A 19,202-nucleotide genomic window follows, 5' to 3' on the forward strand; every position below is an offset into this window, starting at 1 on the left:
GTTACCTTCTCTTTTGGCCCTCAGTCACCTGTTACCTCCTCTGTTGGCCCTCAGTCACCGTTACCTCCTCTTTTGCCCCCTCAGTCACCCGTTACCTTCTCTTTTGGCCCTCAGTCACCCGTTACCTCCTCTGTTGGCCCTCAGTCACCCGTTACCTCCTCTTTTGCCCCCTCAGTCACCCGTTACCTCCTCTTTTGGCCCTCAGTCAGCCGTTACCTCCTCTTTTGCCACCTCAGTCACCCGTTACCACCTCTTTTGCCCCCTCAGTCACCCGTTACCTTCTCTTTTGCCCCCTCAGTCACCCGTTACCTCCTCTTTTGGCCCTCAGTCACCCGTTGCCTCCTCTTTTGCCCCCTCAGTCACCCGTTGCCTCCTCTTTTGCCCCCTCAGTCACCTATTACCTCCTCTTTTGCCCCCTCAGTCACCCGTTACCTCCTCTTTTGCCCCCTCAGTCACCCGTTACCTCCTCTTTTGCCCCCCAGTCACCTGTTACCTCCTCTTTTGGCCCTCAGTCACCCATTACCTCCTCTTTTGCCCCCTCAGTCACCCGGTACCTCCTCTTTTGCCCCCTCAGTCACACGTTACCTCCTCTTTTGCCCCCTCAGTCACCCGTTACCTCCTCTTTTGGCCCTCAGTCACCCATTACCTCCTCTTTTGGCCCTCAGTCACCCGTTACCTCCTCTTTTGGCCCCTCAGTCACCCGTTACCTTTTCTTTTGCCCCCTCAGTCACCCGTTACCACTTCTTTTGGCCCTCAGTCACCCGTTACCTCCTCTTTTGCCCCCTCAGTCACCCGTTACCTCCTCTTTTGGCCCTCAGTCACCCGTTACCTCCTCTTTTGGCTCTCAGTCACCCGTTACCTCCTCTTTTGGCCCTCAGTCACCCGTTACCTCCTCTTTTGCCCCCTCAGTCACCCGATGCCTCCTGTTTTGCCCCCTCAGTCACCCATTGCCTCCTCTTTTGCCCCCTCAGTCACCAGTTACCTTCTCTTTTGCCCCCTCAGTCACCCATTACCTCCTCTTTTGCCCCCTCAGTCACCCGTTACCTCCTCTTTTGCCCCCTCAGTCACTCGTTAACCAGTACCTCCTCTTTTGCCCCCTCAGTCACCCGTTACCTCCTCTTTTTGCCCTCAGTCACCCGTTACCTCCTCTTTTGGCCCTCAGTCACCCATTACCTCCTCTTTTGCCCCCTCAGTCACCCGATGCCTCCTCTTTTGCCCCCTCAGTCACCCGTTACCGCCTCTTTTGCCCCCTCAGTCACCAGTTACCTTCTCTTTTGCCCCCTCAGTCACCCGTTACCGCCTCTTTTGCCCCCTCAGTCACCAGTTACCTTCTCTTTTGCCCCCTCAGTCACCCGTTACCTCCTCTTTTGCCCCCTCAGTCACCCGTTACCGCCTCTTTTGGCCCTCAGTCACCCATTACCTCCTCTTTTGCCCCCTCAGTCACCCGATGCCTCCTCTTTTGGCCCTCAGTCACCCGTTACCTCCTCTTTTGGCCCTCGGTCACCCGTTACCTCCTCTTTTGGCCCTCAGTCACCCGTTACCTCCTCTTTTGGCCCTCAGTCACCCGTTACCTCCTCTTTTGGCCCTCAGTCACCCGTTACCTCCTCTTTTGGCCCTCAGTCACCCGATGCCTCCTCTTTTGCCCCCTCAGTCACCAGTTACCTTCTCTTTTGCCCCCTCAGTCACCCATTACCTCCTCTTTTGCCCCCTCAGTCACCCGTTACCTCCTCTTTTGCCCCCTCAGTCACCCGATGCCTCCTCTTTTGCCCCCTCAGTCACCCGTTACCTCCTCTTTTGGCCCTCAGTCACCCGTTACCTCCTCTTTTGGCCCTCAGTCACCCGTTACCTCCTCTTTTGGCCCTCAGTCACCCGTCACCTCCTCTTTTGGCCCTCAGTCACCCGTTACCTCCTCTTTTGGCCCTCAGTCACGCCTCTCCCCACTATCCAGTCATGTGGGTGGCCCGGGTGAAGTTTCTACCTTCTCTGTGTCGTCTTACTCCCGTCCTCTAGTCCTGCCCCTCCTGTCACCCTATCCCTCGCCCTACATCTCTCTCGCCCTGCTTCAGTTTCTGAAGTTTGTGCCTTTGCCCTCCATGCCTGGCCGGGCTGTGGCCGCCCTCCCCCACGCCTATCACTGCTTCTCTCTCTATAACAAGGTCAGTGAAGGATTTCTCTGAATATCCTGCACCCTGCCTGGGGAATCTACTATGCCCTCCGGAGGTTTCCAACCCATCGATGGGGGGCAGGTAAATATGACAGGGTTCAGAAGAAGAAGGGGGTCTTTGCAGAAGATGGAGTCCTCCTGACGTGTTCTGCTTGTCTTACAGCAGGTTGTCCGCTCCGCCGTTACAAAAACTCTGGTCCTGTCCGTCTTTACCGCCATTCTGGGCTCTTTCCAATTTGGATACAACATTGGTGTCATCAACGCCCCACAAAAGGTGGGTTACAACGGCTTAATGGGTGGGGACCATTGAGAAATATTTATTGATGATGGGCTACATGTCCTACATACGTGATGAGGACTGATGTGTATGACATGGTATAGAAAGCTATCCTCATATATTACATGTCATACATATGTGATGAGGACTGATGTGTAGGACATGGTATAGAAAGCTATCCTCATATATTACATGTCATACATACATGATGAGGACTGATGTGTATGACATGGTATAGAAAGCTATCCTCATATATTACATGTTCTCATACATACATGATGAAGACTGATGTATATAACATGGTATAGAAAGCTATCCTTATATGTTACATGTTGTCATACATACATGATGAGGACTGATGTATATAACATGGTATAGAAAGCTATCCTTATATGTTACATGTTGTCATACATACATGATGAGGACTGATGTGTATGACATGGTATTGAAAACTATCCTTTTATATTATATGTTCTCATACATACATGATGAGGACTGATGTGTATGACATGGTATATAAAGCTATCCTTATATATTACATGTTGTCCCACATACGTGATGAGGACTGATGTGTATGACATGGTATAGAAAGCTATCCTCATATAGTACATGTTGTCATACATACGTGATGAGGACTGATGTGTATGACATGGTATAGAAAGCTATCCACATATATTACATGTTGTCATACATACATGATGAAGACTGATGTATATAACATGGTATAGAAAGCTATCCTTATATATTACATGTTGTCATACATACGTGATGAGGACTGATGTGTAGGACATGGTATAGAAAGCTATCCTCATATATTACATGTCATACATACATGATGAAGACTGATGTATATAACATGGTATAGAAAGCTATCCTTATATGTTACATGTTGTCATACATACATGATGAAGACTGATGTATATAACATGGTATAGAAAGCTATCCTTATATGTTACATGTTGTCATACATACATGATGAGGACTGATGTGTATGACATGGTATTGAAAACTATCCTTTTATATTATATGTTCTCATACATACATGATGAGGACTGATGTGTATGACATGGTATAGAAAGCTATCCTTATATATTACATGTTGTCATACATACATGATGAGGACTGATGTGTATGACATGGTATAGAAAGCTATCCTTTTATATTACATGTTGTCATACATACATGATGAGGACTGATGTGTAGGACATGGTATAGAAAGCTATCCTCATATATTACATGTCATACATACATGATGAGGACTGATGTGTATGACATGGTATAGAAAGCTATCCTTATATATTACATGTTCACATACATACATGATGAGGACTGATGTGTATGACATGGTATAGAAAGCTATCCTCATATATTACATGTTCACATACATACATGATGAGGACTGATAGATATAACATGGTATTGAAAACTATCCTTTTATATTATATGTTCTCATACATACATGATGAGGACTGATGTGTATGACATGGTATAGAAAGCTATCCTTATATATTACATGTTGTCATACATACATGATGAGGACTGATGTGTATGACATGGTATAGAAAGCTATCCTTTTATATTATATGTTCTCATACATACATGATGAGGACTGATGTGTATGACATGGTATAGAAAGCTATCCTTATATATTACATGTTGTCATACATACATGATGAGGACTGATGTGTATGACATGGTATAGAAAGCTATCCTTATATATTACATGTTCACATACATACATGATGAGGACTGATGTGTATGACATGGTATAGAAAGCTATCCTCATATATTACATGTTCACATACATACATGATGAGGACTGATAGATATAACATGGTATTGAAAACTATCCTTTTATATTATATGTTCTCCTACAAACATGATGAGGACTGATGTACAGTACAGACCAAAAGTTTGGACACACCTTCTTCTCATTCAAAGAGTTTTCTTTATTTTCATGACTATGACAATTGTAGATTCGCACTGAAGGCATCAAAACTATGAATTATCACATGTGGAATTATATACATAACAAAAAGTGTGAAACAGCTGAAAATATGTCATATTCTAGGTTCTTCACAGTAGCCACCTTTTGCTTTGATTACTGCTTTGCACACTCTTGGCATTCTCTTGATGAACTTCAAGAGGTAGTCCCCTGAAATGGTCTTCCAACAGTCTTGAAGGAGTTCCCAGAGATGCTTAGCACTTGTTGGCCCTTTTGCCTTCACTCTGCGGTCCAGCTCACCCCAAACCATCTCGATTGGGTTCAGGTCTGGTGACTGTGGAGGCCAGGTCATCTGGCGCAGCACCCCATCACTCTCCTTCATGGTCAAATAGCCCTTACACAGCCTGGAGGTGTTTGGGGTCATTGTCCTGTTGAAAAATAAATGATGGTCCAACTAAACGCAAACCGGATGGAATAGCATGCCGCTGCAAGATGCTGTGGTAGCCATGCTGGGTCAGTATGCCTTCAATTCTGAATAAATCCCCAGCAGTGTCACCAGCAAAGCCCCCCCACACCATCACACCTCCTCCTCCATGCTTCACGGTGGGAACCAGGTATGTAGAGTCCATCCGTTCACCTTTTCTGCATCGCACAAAGACACGGTGGTTGGAACCAAAGATCTCACATTTGGACTCATCAGACCAAAGCACAGATTTCCACTGGTCTAATGTCCATTCCTTGTGTTCTTTAGCCCAAACAAGTCTCTTCTGCTTGTTGCCTGTCCTTAGCAGTGGTTTCCTAGCAGATCTTCTACCATGAAGGCCTGATTCACACAGTCTCCTCTTAACAGTTGTTCTAGAGATGTGTCTGCTGCTAGAACTCTGGGTGGCATTGACCTGGTCTCTAATCTGAGCTGCTGCTAACCTGCGATTTCTGAGGCTGGTGACTCGGATGAACTTCTCCTCCGCAGCAGAGGTGACTTGGTCTTCCTTTCCTGGGGCGGTCCGCATGTGAGCCAGTTTCTTTGTAGCGCTTGATGGTTTTTGTGACTGCACTTGGGGACACTTTCAAAGTTTTCCCAATTTTTCGGACTGACTGACCTTCATTTCTTAAAGTAATGGTGGCCACTCGTTTTACTTTAGGCTGCTTTCACACTAGCGTTCGTCGGTCCGCTCGTGAGCTCCGTTTGAAGGAGCTCACGAGCGGACCCGAACGCAGCCGTCCAGCCCTGATGCAGTCTGAATGGAGCGGATCCGCTCAGACTGCATCAGTCTGGTGGCGTTCAGCCTCCGCTCCGCTCGCCTCCGCACGGACAGGCGGACAGCTGAACGCTGCTTGCAGCGTTCGGGTGTCCGCCTGGCCGTGCGGAGGCGTGCGGATCCGTCCAGACTTACAATGTAAGTCAATGGGGACGGATCCGTTTGAAGATGCCACAATGTGGCTCAATCTTCAAGCGGATCCGTCCCCCATTGACTTTACATTGAAAGTCTGGACGGATCCGTCCCAGGCTATTTCCACACTTAGCTTTTTTTTGCTAAAATAATGCAGACGGATCCGTACTGAACGGAGCCTCCGTCTGCATTATTATGGGCGGATCCGTTCTGAACGGATCCGCCCGAACGCTAGTGTGAAAGTAGCCTTACTTAGCTGCTTTTTTCTTGCCATAATACAAATTCTAACAGTCTATTCAGTAGGACTATCAGCTGTGTATCCACCTGACTTCTCCACAACGCAACTGATGGTCCCAACCCCATTTATAAGGCAAGAAATCCCACTTATTACACCTGACAGGGCACACCTGTGAAGTGAAGACCATTTCAGGTGACTACCTCCTGAAGCTTATCAAGAGAATGCCAAGAGTGTGCAAAGCAGTAATCAAAGCAAAAGGCGGCTACTTAGGAGAACCTAGAATATGACAGATTTTCAGTTGTTTCACACTTGTTTGCTATGTATATAATTCCACATGTGATAATTCATAGTTTTGATGCCTTCAGTGTGAATCTACAATTGTCATAGTCATGAAAATAAAGAAAACTCTTTGAATGAGAAGCTGTGTCCAAACTTCTGGTCTGTACTGTATATAACATGGTATAGAAAGCTATCCTTATACATGTTCTCATACATATATGATGAGGAATGATGTGCATAGCATGGGATAGAAAAGCTATCCTTATGTATTTGCTTATACATATAAGATGAGGACTGGTATGTATAACTAGGTATAAAAAGCTTTGATGATATGTTACGTGTTCTGATACATACATGATAAGGACTTGTATGCATGATGTAGTATGGAACAATTATAATAGAATTCATCACTTGGAGGTATAATTCTTTGCAATAATCATCACTTTGTGGTTTAAGCTCAGAGATATAGAAACTTAGAGATATAGGCTTGGTGGTAATCATAATTCTAAGGTACAAGATTGGAGGTAATCATCACCAGGAGGTATAGGCTTGGTGGTAATCTTCACTTGGAGGTATAGGCTTGGTGGTAATCCTCACTTGTAGGTATAGGTTTGGTGGTAATTTTTACATGGAGGTATAGGCTTGGTGGTAATCATTACTTGGAGGAATAGTTTTGGTGGTAATTTTTACATGGAAGTGTAGGTTTGGTGGTAATCATTACCTGGAGGTATAGGATTGGTGGTAATCATCACTTTGAGGAATAGGTTTGGTGGTAATCATCACTTGGATGTATAGTTTTGGTAGTAATCCTCACTTGGAGAAATAGGTTTGGTGGTAATCCTCACTTGGAGAAATAGGTTTGGTAGTAATCCTCTCTTGGAGGTATAGGTTTGGTAGTCATTTTTACATGAAGGTATAGGTTTGGTGGTAGTCATTACCTGGAGGTATAGGATTTGTGGTAATTATCACTTGGACGAATAGGTTTGGTGGTAATCATCACTTGTAGGAATAGATTTGGTGGTAATCATCACTTGGAGGTATAGGTTTAGTGGTAATCATTACCTGAAGGTATAGGATTGATGGTAATTATCACCTGGAATAATAGGTTTGTGGTAGTCATCACTTGGAGGTATAGGTTTGGTGGTAATCATTACATGGAGGTATAGGTTTGTTGGTAATAATTACCTGGTGGTATATCTTTGGTAGTAATCAATACTTGGAGGTATAGGCTTGGAAGCTATTATCACAAAAAGGTATAGGCATAGCAATGATCTTCACTCGGAGGTATAGGCATGGCAGTAATCGTCACTTGGAGGTATATGCTTGGTGGTAATATCACCTGGAAGTACAATTCATGGCAATATTCAGACTCATAGGTACAGTTCCTGTCGTTAATTATCACTTGGAGGTGTAAATTCATCTGTAATTACTCAGAGGCACAATTCTAGGAAGTAATCACACAGAGAAACCAAGGGATTTTGATTAATATTTCCTGTAAATTTTCTCCTGTCTCTTGTAACTGGGCTTTATGGAACTCTCAGTTGGTGTGCAACAAACTCCCCACAATCCATGACTTCTTCCTTTCAAAATCTCTTGCTGTCCCTCACAGAAACCTGGCTTTAACATTCTGACACCACTTCCCCTATCGCTGTATCCTATGATGAGCTACACTTTTTCCATACCCCTAGACCTGATGGCAGACATGGTGGAGGAGTAGGCATACTACTTTCTCTACAGTACATGTTTCAAGTCAATCCCCCTGTATCCTCTCACATTGCCCTATTATGAGGTTTATACTATCAGACTCTTCTTCCCATTCCCACTGTGAGTGGCTGTTGTCTGTCAAACCCCAGGCTACCCCAACCAGTTCCTGGATCAATTCGCTGCTTGGCTTCCTTACTTCCTATCCGAATTACCAACTCTCAATTTGGGTGTTTTTAACATTGCATACTTTTTGCATATTTCCCTTCTTATTTAAATACTGTGTTATAACCCCACTACAAAAAAAAAATCTCATGGCCCAACTGTGTTGGACCCAGTACTCAGGAAGAGTATATCCACCTCTGTATTCTTCCTTACTCAGGAGATATTGTAAACCGCTGATCTGTAGCTCTCAGCTTCCCCAGTCAGTGGTCGAGACTCAGTGTAGGTGAAATAAAGTCTGCTTTATTGAGCAACTGCACAAACTTTTATATACAGAAAGTGATCAGATGAAACTGTAATCCCATCACATCCCCCTTCCCTTCCCCAGACATTCTGTCTGCACCACACCACAGGGGTCCACCTGCTAAAATAGCTCCAGACAGCCCTAGCAGGAGCCTGGCCAAAATGGCATTGTCTTGAGCTCTTTCAGAGTACAATGGGAGATAACGAAGGAGGGGGGGGAGATAATTACACATATCCAACACCAATACACATCTAACTCAAACTGATGACCATGTGGTCACATAGCTCCCCCAAGTTAAAGTATGGCAGACCCAGTGAGACCCTCTACGGGTCCACTTGGGGATGTCCATGTTAGTCACCCTTCCAGTTCTGTTTGGCAAGATAGTCCATCAGCATTCGTATTGTGTTTTTGCCAGGCCGGTATTAGATTGTGAAAGTGAACGGCTGTAGAAACAGGCTCAACTGCAACAGCCGTCCATGTGCCCCGGACACTCGGTTCAACCAAACAAGAGGGATCTCCAAAATCTGAGGTCCGTAGTCGCTAGGAAGGAAGCTGGCCCTCAGGCTTCTCCAGCAGCCCCAGCGATGGTTCAGTCCGTCACACCATCCTGTGCTGCTAACTACCGACCCTTCTCTCTGCTAAGGTTATTTTTACACTAGCGTTAATATTTTCCGGTATTGAGATCCGTCATAGGGTCTTAATACTGAAAAAACGCCTCCATTTCGTCCCCATTGATTGTCAATGGGGACAAAATGTAAATGAACAGAACGGAGAGCTCCAAAATGCATTCCATTCCGTTCTCACACCGGAGAGCAAACGGCAGCATACTGCCATCTGCTTATTACCCATTGGCAGCATACTGCGGTTTTCTTTCCGTCCTGGCATACGGAGCAAGATGGATCCGTCATGACCCACAATGCAAGTCAATGGGGACAGACCCGATTTCTCTGATTCTCTGACACAATAAAAAACCAATCTGTCCCCCATTGACTTTCACTGAAGTTCATTATGGATCCGTCTTGGCTATGTTAAAGATATTACAACCGGATCTGTTCATAACGGATGCAGATGGTTGTATTATCAGTAACGGAGGCGTTTTTGCTGTACCCTGCTGGATACAGCAAAAACATTAGTGTGAAAGTAGCCTAACTCTGCTAACTCTTTTCTCGACCCCTTACAATCCAACTTTCACACCCTACACTCTACAGAAACTGCCCTTAACAAAATGTCTACTCATGTTTTGACAGTGAAAAGGAACGGCAACTACTCTCTACAGATTCTTCTGGATCTATTTGCAGCATTTGAGGCAATTCCTCCTTTCCATGCTGGTTTTCTTCTTTTATGGTATCAATCCCTCCCCTTTCACACATTCTGTCATAACCTTATTGCTAAAAAAAACTCTTCTCTTGACCTGACCTTTTAAACTAACTACAGACCTGTCTCTAATCTCCCCTTCATCTCTAAACTCCAGGAGAGCCTGGTCTCCTGTTTTTTTTTTTTCTAGTGTAATGCTTTAGTTTAAATGTCAGTTCTTGTTCCTCTGTCCATGGCATCTAGGATTGCTCCAAACAACATTTCATTGTATTGCACATTGTATTACATTGTGTTGTACAGTGACAATAAAGGCATCTTATCTTATCTACTCTAGCCTCATCTGCTGTATCTGTATTAACTCTCATATATCCATTAAATCTGTTTTTCGCACTGAAACTCTCCTCACCAAAGTGGCAAACATCCTCCTGACAGCTAAATATAATGATGACTACTCTCTGCTCATTCGCCTCAATCTTTTTTATAGCATTTCACACTATAAACCACCATCTCCTCCTCACCATGCTCCAATCTCTCAGTCTATCATTCTCTGGCTCTAATTCCCCTCCTCTCCCACTTGCTGTCGGGGTGCATTATATTGTTCTCTTAACAAATGCATCCACGCCAAGCCAACAAATCAGTGTCCTGCGCGGGGGCCCTAGCCGGCGTCCGTACATGAGCCAACAAAACCCTGCTCTGCTGAACACATCGGTCTCCCCCGGCCCACAGCCCAGTGCTTAGCACATGGACCATTCACCGATGGAGACCTCTGCGCCCAGCAGCTGTGACAGGACATACACGGGAAGATATCCACTGCAATGGTTTACCCTGACACTGAGAGACATGATGACAATACACAATATATCAAATACACATCCTAATAACATTTCCACAACACAGGTAGGTATGCGATCTCGATCTAGAGGTATATCGACTTTTGTATAAGCTGGAGGTAGATCTAATGTGAGGTTCTAATGAAGTCCTCTAACTCTCAGTCCTTTGACCGTTCACTAATGTGTCTCTCCGTCATTGTGGTGAGTTTGGAAGTCACTGGTTCTGTAGCCACTTGTAATTTCTTGCAGATTTCTTGATCACTGAAGGTGACGTCGCTCTGGGCATCCAGTAGCGCATAGGCGTATACCTTCTTGTTCCTCCTTTTAGGATTTACACTGGTACAACCATTGATGAGCCGTTGCTTCCTCCTTCCCTCGCTCTGCACGAGAATACCGATACTGTCTTTCCTCGGAATCTTTAGGTATTGAGGATTTATCCTTCTTTGGACGTTCTTCATGTAGTGGTGTAGGATGGTGTCCTTTGCGAACGCTGCATGTGGCCTTTTTCTTACGCTCCTTAGTAACATGGCCTTTTCTTAGACATCCGAAACACAGTCCAAACCTTTTCTTTTCATCTGGGGACTTCGCCTTCCATTGTTGCCACTTGTGTATGGAGTGGTTCTCTCCACAGAACATACACTTGAAGGTAGTCTGAAGCAGGGGCGGGCTGGGACGGGGGGCAGGGAGGCAATTTCCCCCCAGGCCGCCCTAAAGCATGTTAGAAACGGCCACTGGGCCGTCTTTAATGAATAATTAAAAATATATATTAATTCCTCAGGGCCGCACCGGCGATCACCACAGGCGGCACGGCCCTGGTTCTAGTTGCCAGCGGCGGTGGGGGGGGGGGGAGGCGCAGTAGGAGATGAGCGCCTCCATTGTGGAAGTGTTCATCTCCATATCGCTGTCCTCAGGATGTGCTGCGGCGGGGGAGGCGAGTGAGAGGCGTGTCCCTCCCCTGGTCTTCTGATAGGCCGCAGGCACTAATGCCTTCAGCCTATCAGAGGCCGGCTCAGGCGGCCTTATGACGTCATTATCATCGCGCCGCCTGAGCCGGGCAGCACACAGCGGGGGACACGGGCCGGAAGAGGCTGCATCGCTGCTGATGGAGGTAAGTATCAGTGTTTTGTTTTTTTTTCTTTGGGGGGTTGGGAGCTGGCACTATGGGGGCATCTTGCATTTCTTACAGCCCCATTTTTCTTGGGGTAGCACTCTGGGGGCATTTATTTCTTGCCCATTTGGGGGGCACTATGGGGACATTTCTTACTGGCACATTATGGGGGGGCACTATGGGGCATCTGTTGGCACTATTGGGGCATTATCTGGGGGCACGCTCTAAAGGGGTCTTTTTTATTGGCACATTATGGGGGCACTATGGCATCTGGTGGCACTAAGTGGGAACTTTTTACTGGCACATTATGGGAGGCACTATAGGGGAGAGCGGCACTATGGGGCATTATTTGGGGGCACTATGGGGGAGTGGAGCACTATAGGGGCATCTGCTGGAGGCACTAAGAAGGGGCATTTTTTACTGGCACATTATGGGGGACACTATGGGGAAGGGGGATAGGAGCACTATGAGGGCATTTACTGGGGCACTATATAGGGGTATTTTATACTGACATACATTAGGGGGACATTAGCTCAACTGCGGCCACTAAGCGGGGGTATTTCATGTACTGTCATATTATAGGGAGAATTATTACTACTTAGGGGTATTATGCGGAGCATTACTACTACTGAGGGGCTATGAGGAACATGATTACTAGTATGGGTACTAAAGGGGCATTACTACTACTATGTGTGGTCTGGCAGAGAAATATTTCTATTGGTGGGATTTTGGGGAGCACTGTTACTTTGGGGGGCACCCTGGCACAGTATCAGCTAAACACAGTTATTTTGGGGGGATATTATCTTTATACTATTAGTGTCTGGGGCAGTTATTTTTTAGAGCGCTGTGTGGCAATAATTGTTGAAGAGGGCACTTTCTGTGTGGTAGTAGTATTTCCAGGGGGCTGTTTCTGCAGTATAGTATTGGGGGGCACAGCGGGCACAGTATTGGGGGCACTATCTGTGTGGTAGCAGTATTTCCAGGGGGACTGTTTCTGCAGTATAGTATTGGGGGGCACAGCGGGCACAGTATTGGGGGCACTATCTGTGTGGTAGTAGTATTTCCAGGGGGACTGTTTCTGCAGTATAGTATTGGGGGCACAGTGGGCACAGTATTGGGGGCACTATCTGTGTGGGAGTAGTATTTCCAGGAGGACTGTTTCTGCAGTATAGTATTGGGGGCACAGCGGGCACAGTATTGGGGGCACTATCTGTGTGGTAGTAGTATTTCCAGAAGGACTGTTTCTGCAGTATAGTATTGGGGGCACAGCGGGTACAGTATTGGGGGCACTATCTGTGTGGTAATAGTATTTCCAGGGGGACTGTTTCTGCAGTATAGTATTGGGGGCACAGCGGGCACAGTACTGGGGCACTATCTGTGGGGTAGTAGTATTTCCAGGGGGACTGTTTCTGCAGTGTAGTATTGGGGGCACAGTGGGCACAGTATTGGGGGCACTATCTGTGTGGTAGTAGTATTTCCAGGGGGACTGTTTCTGCAGTATAGTATTAGGGGCACAGCGGGCACAGTATTGGGGCACTATCTGTGTGGTAGCAGTATTTCCAGGAGGACTGTTTCTGCAGTATAGTATTGGGGGCACAGTGGGCACAGTATTGGGGGCACTATCTGTGTGGTAGTAGTATTTCCAGGAGGACTGTTTCTGCAGTATAGTATTGGGGGCACAGCGGGCACAGTATTGGGGGCACTATCTGTGTGGTAGTAGTATTTCCAGGGGGACTGTTTCTGCAGTATAATATTGGGGGCACAGCGGGCACAGTATTGGGGCACTATCTGTGTGGTAGTAGTATTTCCAGGGGGACTGTTTCTGCAGTATAGTATTGGGGGCACAGCGGGCACAGTATTGGGGCACTATCTGTGGGGTAGTAGTATTTCCAGGAGGACTGTTTCTGCAGTATAGTATTGGGGGCACAGCGGGCACAGTATTGGGGGCACTATCTGTGTGGTAGTAGTATTTCCAGGGGGACTGTTTCTGCAGTATAGTATTGGGGGCACAGCGGGCACAGTATTGGGGGCACTATCTGTGTGGTAGTAGTATTTCCAGGGGGCTGTTTCTGCAGTATAGTATTGGGGGCACAGCGGGCACAGTATTGGGGGCACTATCTGTGTGGTAGCAGTATTTCCAGGGGGACTGTTTCTGCAGTATAGTATTGGGGGCACAGCGGGCACAGTATTGGGGGCACTATCTGTGTGGTAGTAGTATTTCCAGGGGGACTGTTTCTGCAGTATAGTATTGGGGGCACAGCGGGCACAGTATTGGGGGCACTATCTGTGTGGTAGTAGTATTTCCAGGGGGACTGTTTCTGCAGTATAGTATTGGGGGCACAGCGGGCACAGTATTGGGGGCACTATCTGTGTGGTAGTAGTATTTCCAGGGGGACTGTTTCTGCAGTATAGTATTGGGGGCACAGCGGGCACAGTATTGGGGCACTATCTGTGTGGTAGTAGTATTTCCAGGGGGACTGTTTCTGCAGTATAGTATTGGGGGCACAGCGGGCACAGTATTGGGGCACTATCTGTGTGGTAGTAGTATTTCCAGGAGGACTGTTTCTGCAGTATAGTATTGGGGGCACAGCGGGCACAGTATTGGGGGCACTATCTGTGTGGTAGTAGTATTTCCAGGAGGACTGTTTCTGCAGTATAGTATTGGGGGCACAGCGGGCACAGTATTGGGGGCACTATCTGTGTGGTAGTAGTATTTCCAGGGGGACTGTTTCTGCAGTATAGTATTGGGGGCACAGCGGGCACAGTATTGGGGCACTATCTGTGTGGTAGTAGTATTTCCAGGGGACTGTTTCTGCAGTATAGTATTGGGGGCACAGCGGGCACAGTATTGGGGCACTATCTGTGTGGTAGTAGTATTTCCAGGGGGACTGTTTCTGCAGTATAGTATTAGGGGGCACAGCGGGCACAGTATTGGGGCACTATCTGTGTGGTAGTAGTATTTCCAGGAGGACTGTTTCTGCAGTATAGTATTGGGGGCACAGCGGGCACAGTATTGGGGCACTATCTATGTGGTAGTAGTATTTCCAGGAGGACTGTTTCTGCAGTATAGTATTGGGGGCACAGCGGGCACAGTATTGGGGGCACTATCTGTGTGGTAGTAGTATTTCCAGGAGGACTGTTTCTGCAGTATAGTATTGGGGGCACAGCGGGCACAGTATTGGGGGCACTATCTGTGTGGTAGTAGTATTTCCAGGGGGACTGTTTCTGCAGTATAGTATTGGGGGCACAGCGGGCACAGTATTGGGGGCACTATCTGTGTGGTAGTAGTATTTCCAGGGGGACTGTTTCTGCAGTATAGTATTGGGGGCACAGCGGGCACAGTATTGGGGCACTATCTGTGTGGTAGTAGTATTTCCAGGGGGACTGTTTCTGCAGTATAGTATTGGGGGCACAGTGGGCACAGTATTGGGGGCACTATCTGTGTGGTAGTAGTATTTCCAGGGGGACTGTTTCTGCAGTATAGTATTGGGGGCACAGTGGGCACAGTATTGGGGGCACTATCTGTGTGGTAGTAGTATTTCCAGGGGGACTGTTTCTGCAGTATAGTATTGGGGGCACAGCGGGCACAGTATTGGGGGCACTATCTGTGTGGTAGTAGTATTTCCAGGAGGACTGTTTCTGCAGTATAGTATTGGGGGCACAGCGGGCACAGTATTGGGGGCACTATCTGTGTGGTAGTAGTATTTCCAGGGGGACTGTTTCTGCAGTATAGTATTGGGGGCACAGTGGGCACAGTATTGGGGGCACTATCTGTGTGGTAGTAGTATTTCCAGGAGGACTGTTTCTGCAGTATAGTATTGGGGGCACAGTGGGCACAGTATTGGGGGCACTATCTGTGTGGTAGTAGTATTTCCAGGGGGACTGTTTCTGCAGTATAGTATTGGGGGCACAGCGGGCACAGTATTGGGGCACTATCTGTGTGGTAGTAGTATTTCCAGGGGACTGTTTCTGCAGTATAGTATTGGGGGCACAGCGGGCACAGTATTGGGGCACTATCTGTGTGGTAGTAGTATTTCCAGGAGGACTGTTTCTGCAGTATAGTATTGGGGAGCACAGCGGGCACAGTATTGGGGGCACTATCTGTGTGGTAGTAGTATTTACAGGGGGACTGTTTCTGCAGTATAGTATTGGGGGCACAGTAGGCACAGTATTGGGGCACTATCTGTGTGGTAGTAGTATTTACAGGGGGACTGTTTCTGCAGTATAGTATTGGGGGCACAGTGGGCACAGTATTGGGGCACTATCTGTGTGGTAGTAGTATTTACAGGGGGACTGTTTCTGCAGTATAGTATTGGGGGCACAGTGGGCACAGTATTGGGGCACTATCTGGTGTGGTAGTAGTATTTACAGGGGGACTGTTTCTGCAGTATAGTATTGGGGGCACAGTGGGCACAGTATTGGGGGCACTATCTGTGTGGTAGTAGTATTTCCAGGGGGACTGTTTCTGTAGTCTAGTATTGGGGCACAGCGGGCACAGAATTGGGGGCACTATCTGTGTGGTAGTAGTATTTCCAGGAGGACTGTTTCTGCAGTATAGTATTGGGAGCACAGCGGGCACAGTATTGGGGGCAACTATCTGTGTGGTAGTAGTATTTACAGGGGGACTGTTTCTGCAGTATAGTATTGGGGCACAGCGGGCACAGAATTGGGGGCACTATCTGTGTGGTAGTAGTATTTCAGGGGGACTGTTTCTGCAGTATAGTATTGGGGGCACAGTGGGCACAGTATTGGGGGCACTATCTGTGTGGTAGTAGTATTTCCGGGGGACTGTTTCTGCAGTATAGTATTGTGGGCACAGTGGGCACAGTATTGGGGGCACTATCTGTGTGGTACTAGTACAGTATTGGGGGCACAGCGGGCACAGTATTGGGGGCACTATCTGTGTGGTAGTACTATTTCCAGGGGGGCTGTTTCTGCAGTATAGTATTATGGGCACAGCGGGCACAGTATTGGGGGCACTATCTGTTTGGTAGCAGTATTTCCAGGGAGACTGTTTCTGCAGTATAGTATTGGGAGCACAGCGGGCACAGTATTGGGGGCACTATCTGTGTGGTAGCAGTATTTCCAGGGGGACTGTTTCTGCAGTATAGTATTGGGGGCACAGCGGGCACAGTATTGGGGGCACTATCTGTGTGGTAGTAGTATTTCCAGGGGGCTGTTTCTGCAGTATAGTATTGGGGGCACAGCGGGCACAGTATTGGGGGCACTATCTGTGTGGTAGTAGTATTTCCAGGGGGACTGTTTCTGCAGCATAGTATTGGGGGCACAGCGGGCACAGTATTGGGGGCACTGTCTGTGTGTGGTTGTATTTCCAGGGAGACTGTTTCTGCAGTATAGTATTGGGGGCACAGCGGGCACAGTATTGGGGCACTATCTGTGTGGTAGTAGTATTTCCAGGGAGACTGTTTCTGCAGTATAGTATTGGGGGCACAGCGGGCACAGTATTGGGGCACTATCTGTGTGGTAGTAGTATTTCCAGGGAGGACTGTTTCTGCAGTATAGTATTGGGGGCACAGCGGGCACAGTATTGGGGCACTATCTGTGTGGTAGTAGTATTTCCAGGGGGACTGTTTCTGCAGTATAGTATTGGGGGCACAGTGGGCACAGTATTGGGGGCACTATCTGTGTGGTAGTAGTATTTCCAGGGGGACTGTTTCTGCAGTATAGTATTGGGGGCACAGTGGGCACAGTATTGGGGGCACTATCTGTGTGGTAGTAGTATTTCCAGGGGGACTGTTTCTGCAGTATAGTATTGGGGGCACAGTGGGCACAGTATTGGGGGCACTATCTGTGTGGTAGTAGTATTTCCAGGGGGACTGTTTCTGCAGTATAGTATTGGGGGCACAGCGGGCACAGTATTGGGGGCACTATCTGTGTGGTAGTAGTATTTCCAGGGGGACTGTTTCTGCAGTATAGTATTGGGGCACAGTGGGCACAGTATTGGGGGCACTATCTGTGTGGTAGTAGTATTTCCAGGGGGACTGTTTCTGCAGTATAGTATTGGGGGCACAGTGGGCACAGTATTGGGGGCACTATCGGTGTGGTAGTAGTATTTCCAGGGGGGCTGTTTCTGCAGTAAAGTATTGGGGGCACAGTGGGCACAGTATTGGGGGCACTATCTGTGTGGTAGTAGTATTTCCAGGGGGGCTGTTTCTGCAGTATAGTATTGTGGGCACAGCGGGCACAGTATTGGGGGCACTATCTGTGTGGTAGCAGTATTTCCAGGGGGACTGTTTCTGCAGTATAGTATTGGGGGCACAGCGGGCACAGTATTGGGGGCACTATCTGTGTGGTAGCAGTATTTCCAGGGGGACTGTTTCTGCAGTATAGTATTGGGGGCACAGCGGGCACAGTATTGAGGGGACTATCTGTGTGGTAGTATTTCCAGGGGGACTGTTTCTGCAGTATAGTATTGGGGGCACAGTGGGCACAGTATTGGGGGCACTATCTGTGTGGTAGTAGTATTTCCAGGGGGACTGTTTCTGCAGTATAGTATTGGGGGCACAGCGGGCACAGTATTGGGGGCACTATCTGTGTGGTAGTAGTATTTCCAGGAGGACTGTTTCTGCAGTAAAGTATTGGGGGCACAGTGGGCACAGTATTGGGGGCACTATCTGTGTGGTAGCAGTATTTCCAGGGGGACTGTTTCTGCAGTATAGTATTGGGGGCACAGCGGGCACAGTATTGGGGGCACTATCTGTGTGGTAGCAGTATTTCCAGGGGGACTGTTTCTGCAGTATAGTATTGGGGGCACAGCGGGCACAGTATTGAGGGGACTATCTGTGTGGTAGTATTTCCAGGGGGACTGTTTCTGCAGTATAGTATTGGGGGCACAGTGGGCACAGTATTGGGGGCACTATCTGTGTGGTACTAGTACAGTATTGGGGGCACAGCGGGCACAGTATTGGGGGTGGCAGGAAAGGGTGTTCAGAAGATGATGGAAATGTGGGAAACTAATGTCTGTCTGTCAATCTCTGCAGAGACGGGAGATGCTGAAGAACCATCATGGCGGTCTGGTCTGAATGGAGAAGATGAGGAAAGAGAACGTCTACAACAAAGGTGACATCACTGGATGTAAGAGGTAGGGGGCGCTATGTAGGAGAGGAGATGCTCCCCCCCCCCCCCCGCCATTTGCAGAATGAAGGATTCAGAGCTGGGGGAGGACGGCCAAAGGGGGCAGCAGGCCACGGGCGGGTGGCAGATGGTGGGGGGAACCACAGGCCTTGAGCAGGATCGGGGAGGGAGGAGAGCAGGGAGCTTCCTGGCTGTAGCCAGCTGTCTATTGACAGGCCCCCCTCTCCGTATGATGTCTAGAGACAGGCCTCAACCATAGAATGTCAGCGGTACAGTGTTTGCTGGGAGTGGCCTATTATATGTAGGGCGGGGCTAAAAATGGGCGGCGCACTATGCGCGCTATGTTTTTCCATTCCTACAAGGATTTTAGAAATGGCCAGGCAAAACAATCACG

At 47.6% G+C, this 19,202-nt stretch overlaps 1 long non-coding RNA gene across 1 annotated transcript; it reads left to right on the plus strand.

Annotated features, from left to right (window-relative positions):
* Positions 1-1,273: 1,273 nt before the first annotated feature.
* Positions 1,274-18,770, plus strand: LOC122922615. Its single transcript, XR_006387152.1, has 3 exons — positions 1,274-2,246; positions 2,328-2,438; positions 18,715-18,770. It is a non-coding gene; the product is annotated as an uncharacterized LOC122922615 (long non-coding RNA).
* Positions 18,771-19,202: the final 432 nt, after the last annotated feature.

Source organism: Bufo gargarizans, unplaced genomic scaffold (genome assembly GCF_014858855.1).
Source record: "Bufo gargarizans isolate SCDJY-AF-19 unplaced genomic scaffold, ASM1485885v1 fragScaff_scaffold_574_pilon, whole genome shotgun sequence".
NCBI lineage: Eukaryota > Metazoa > Chordata > Amphibia > Anura > Bufonidae > Bufo > Bufo gargarizans.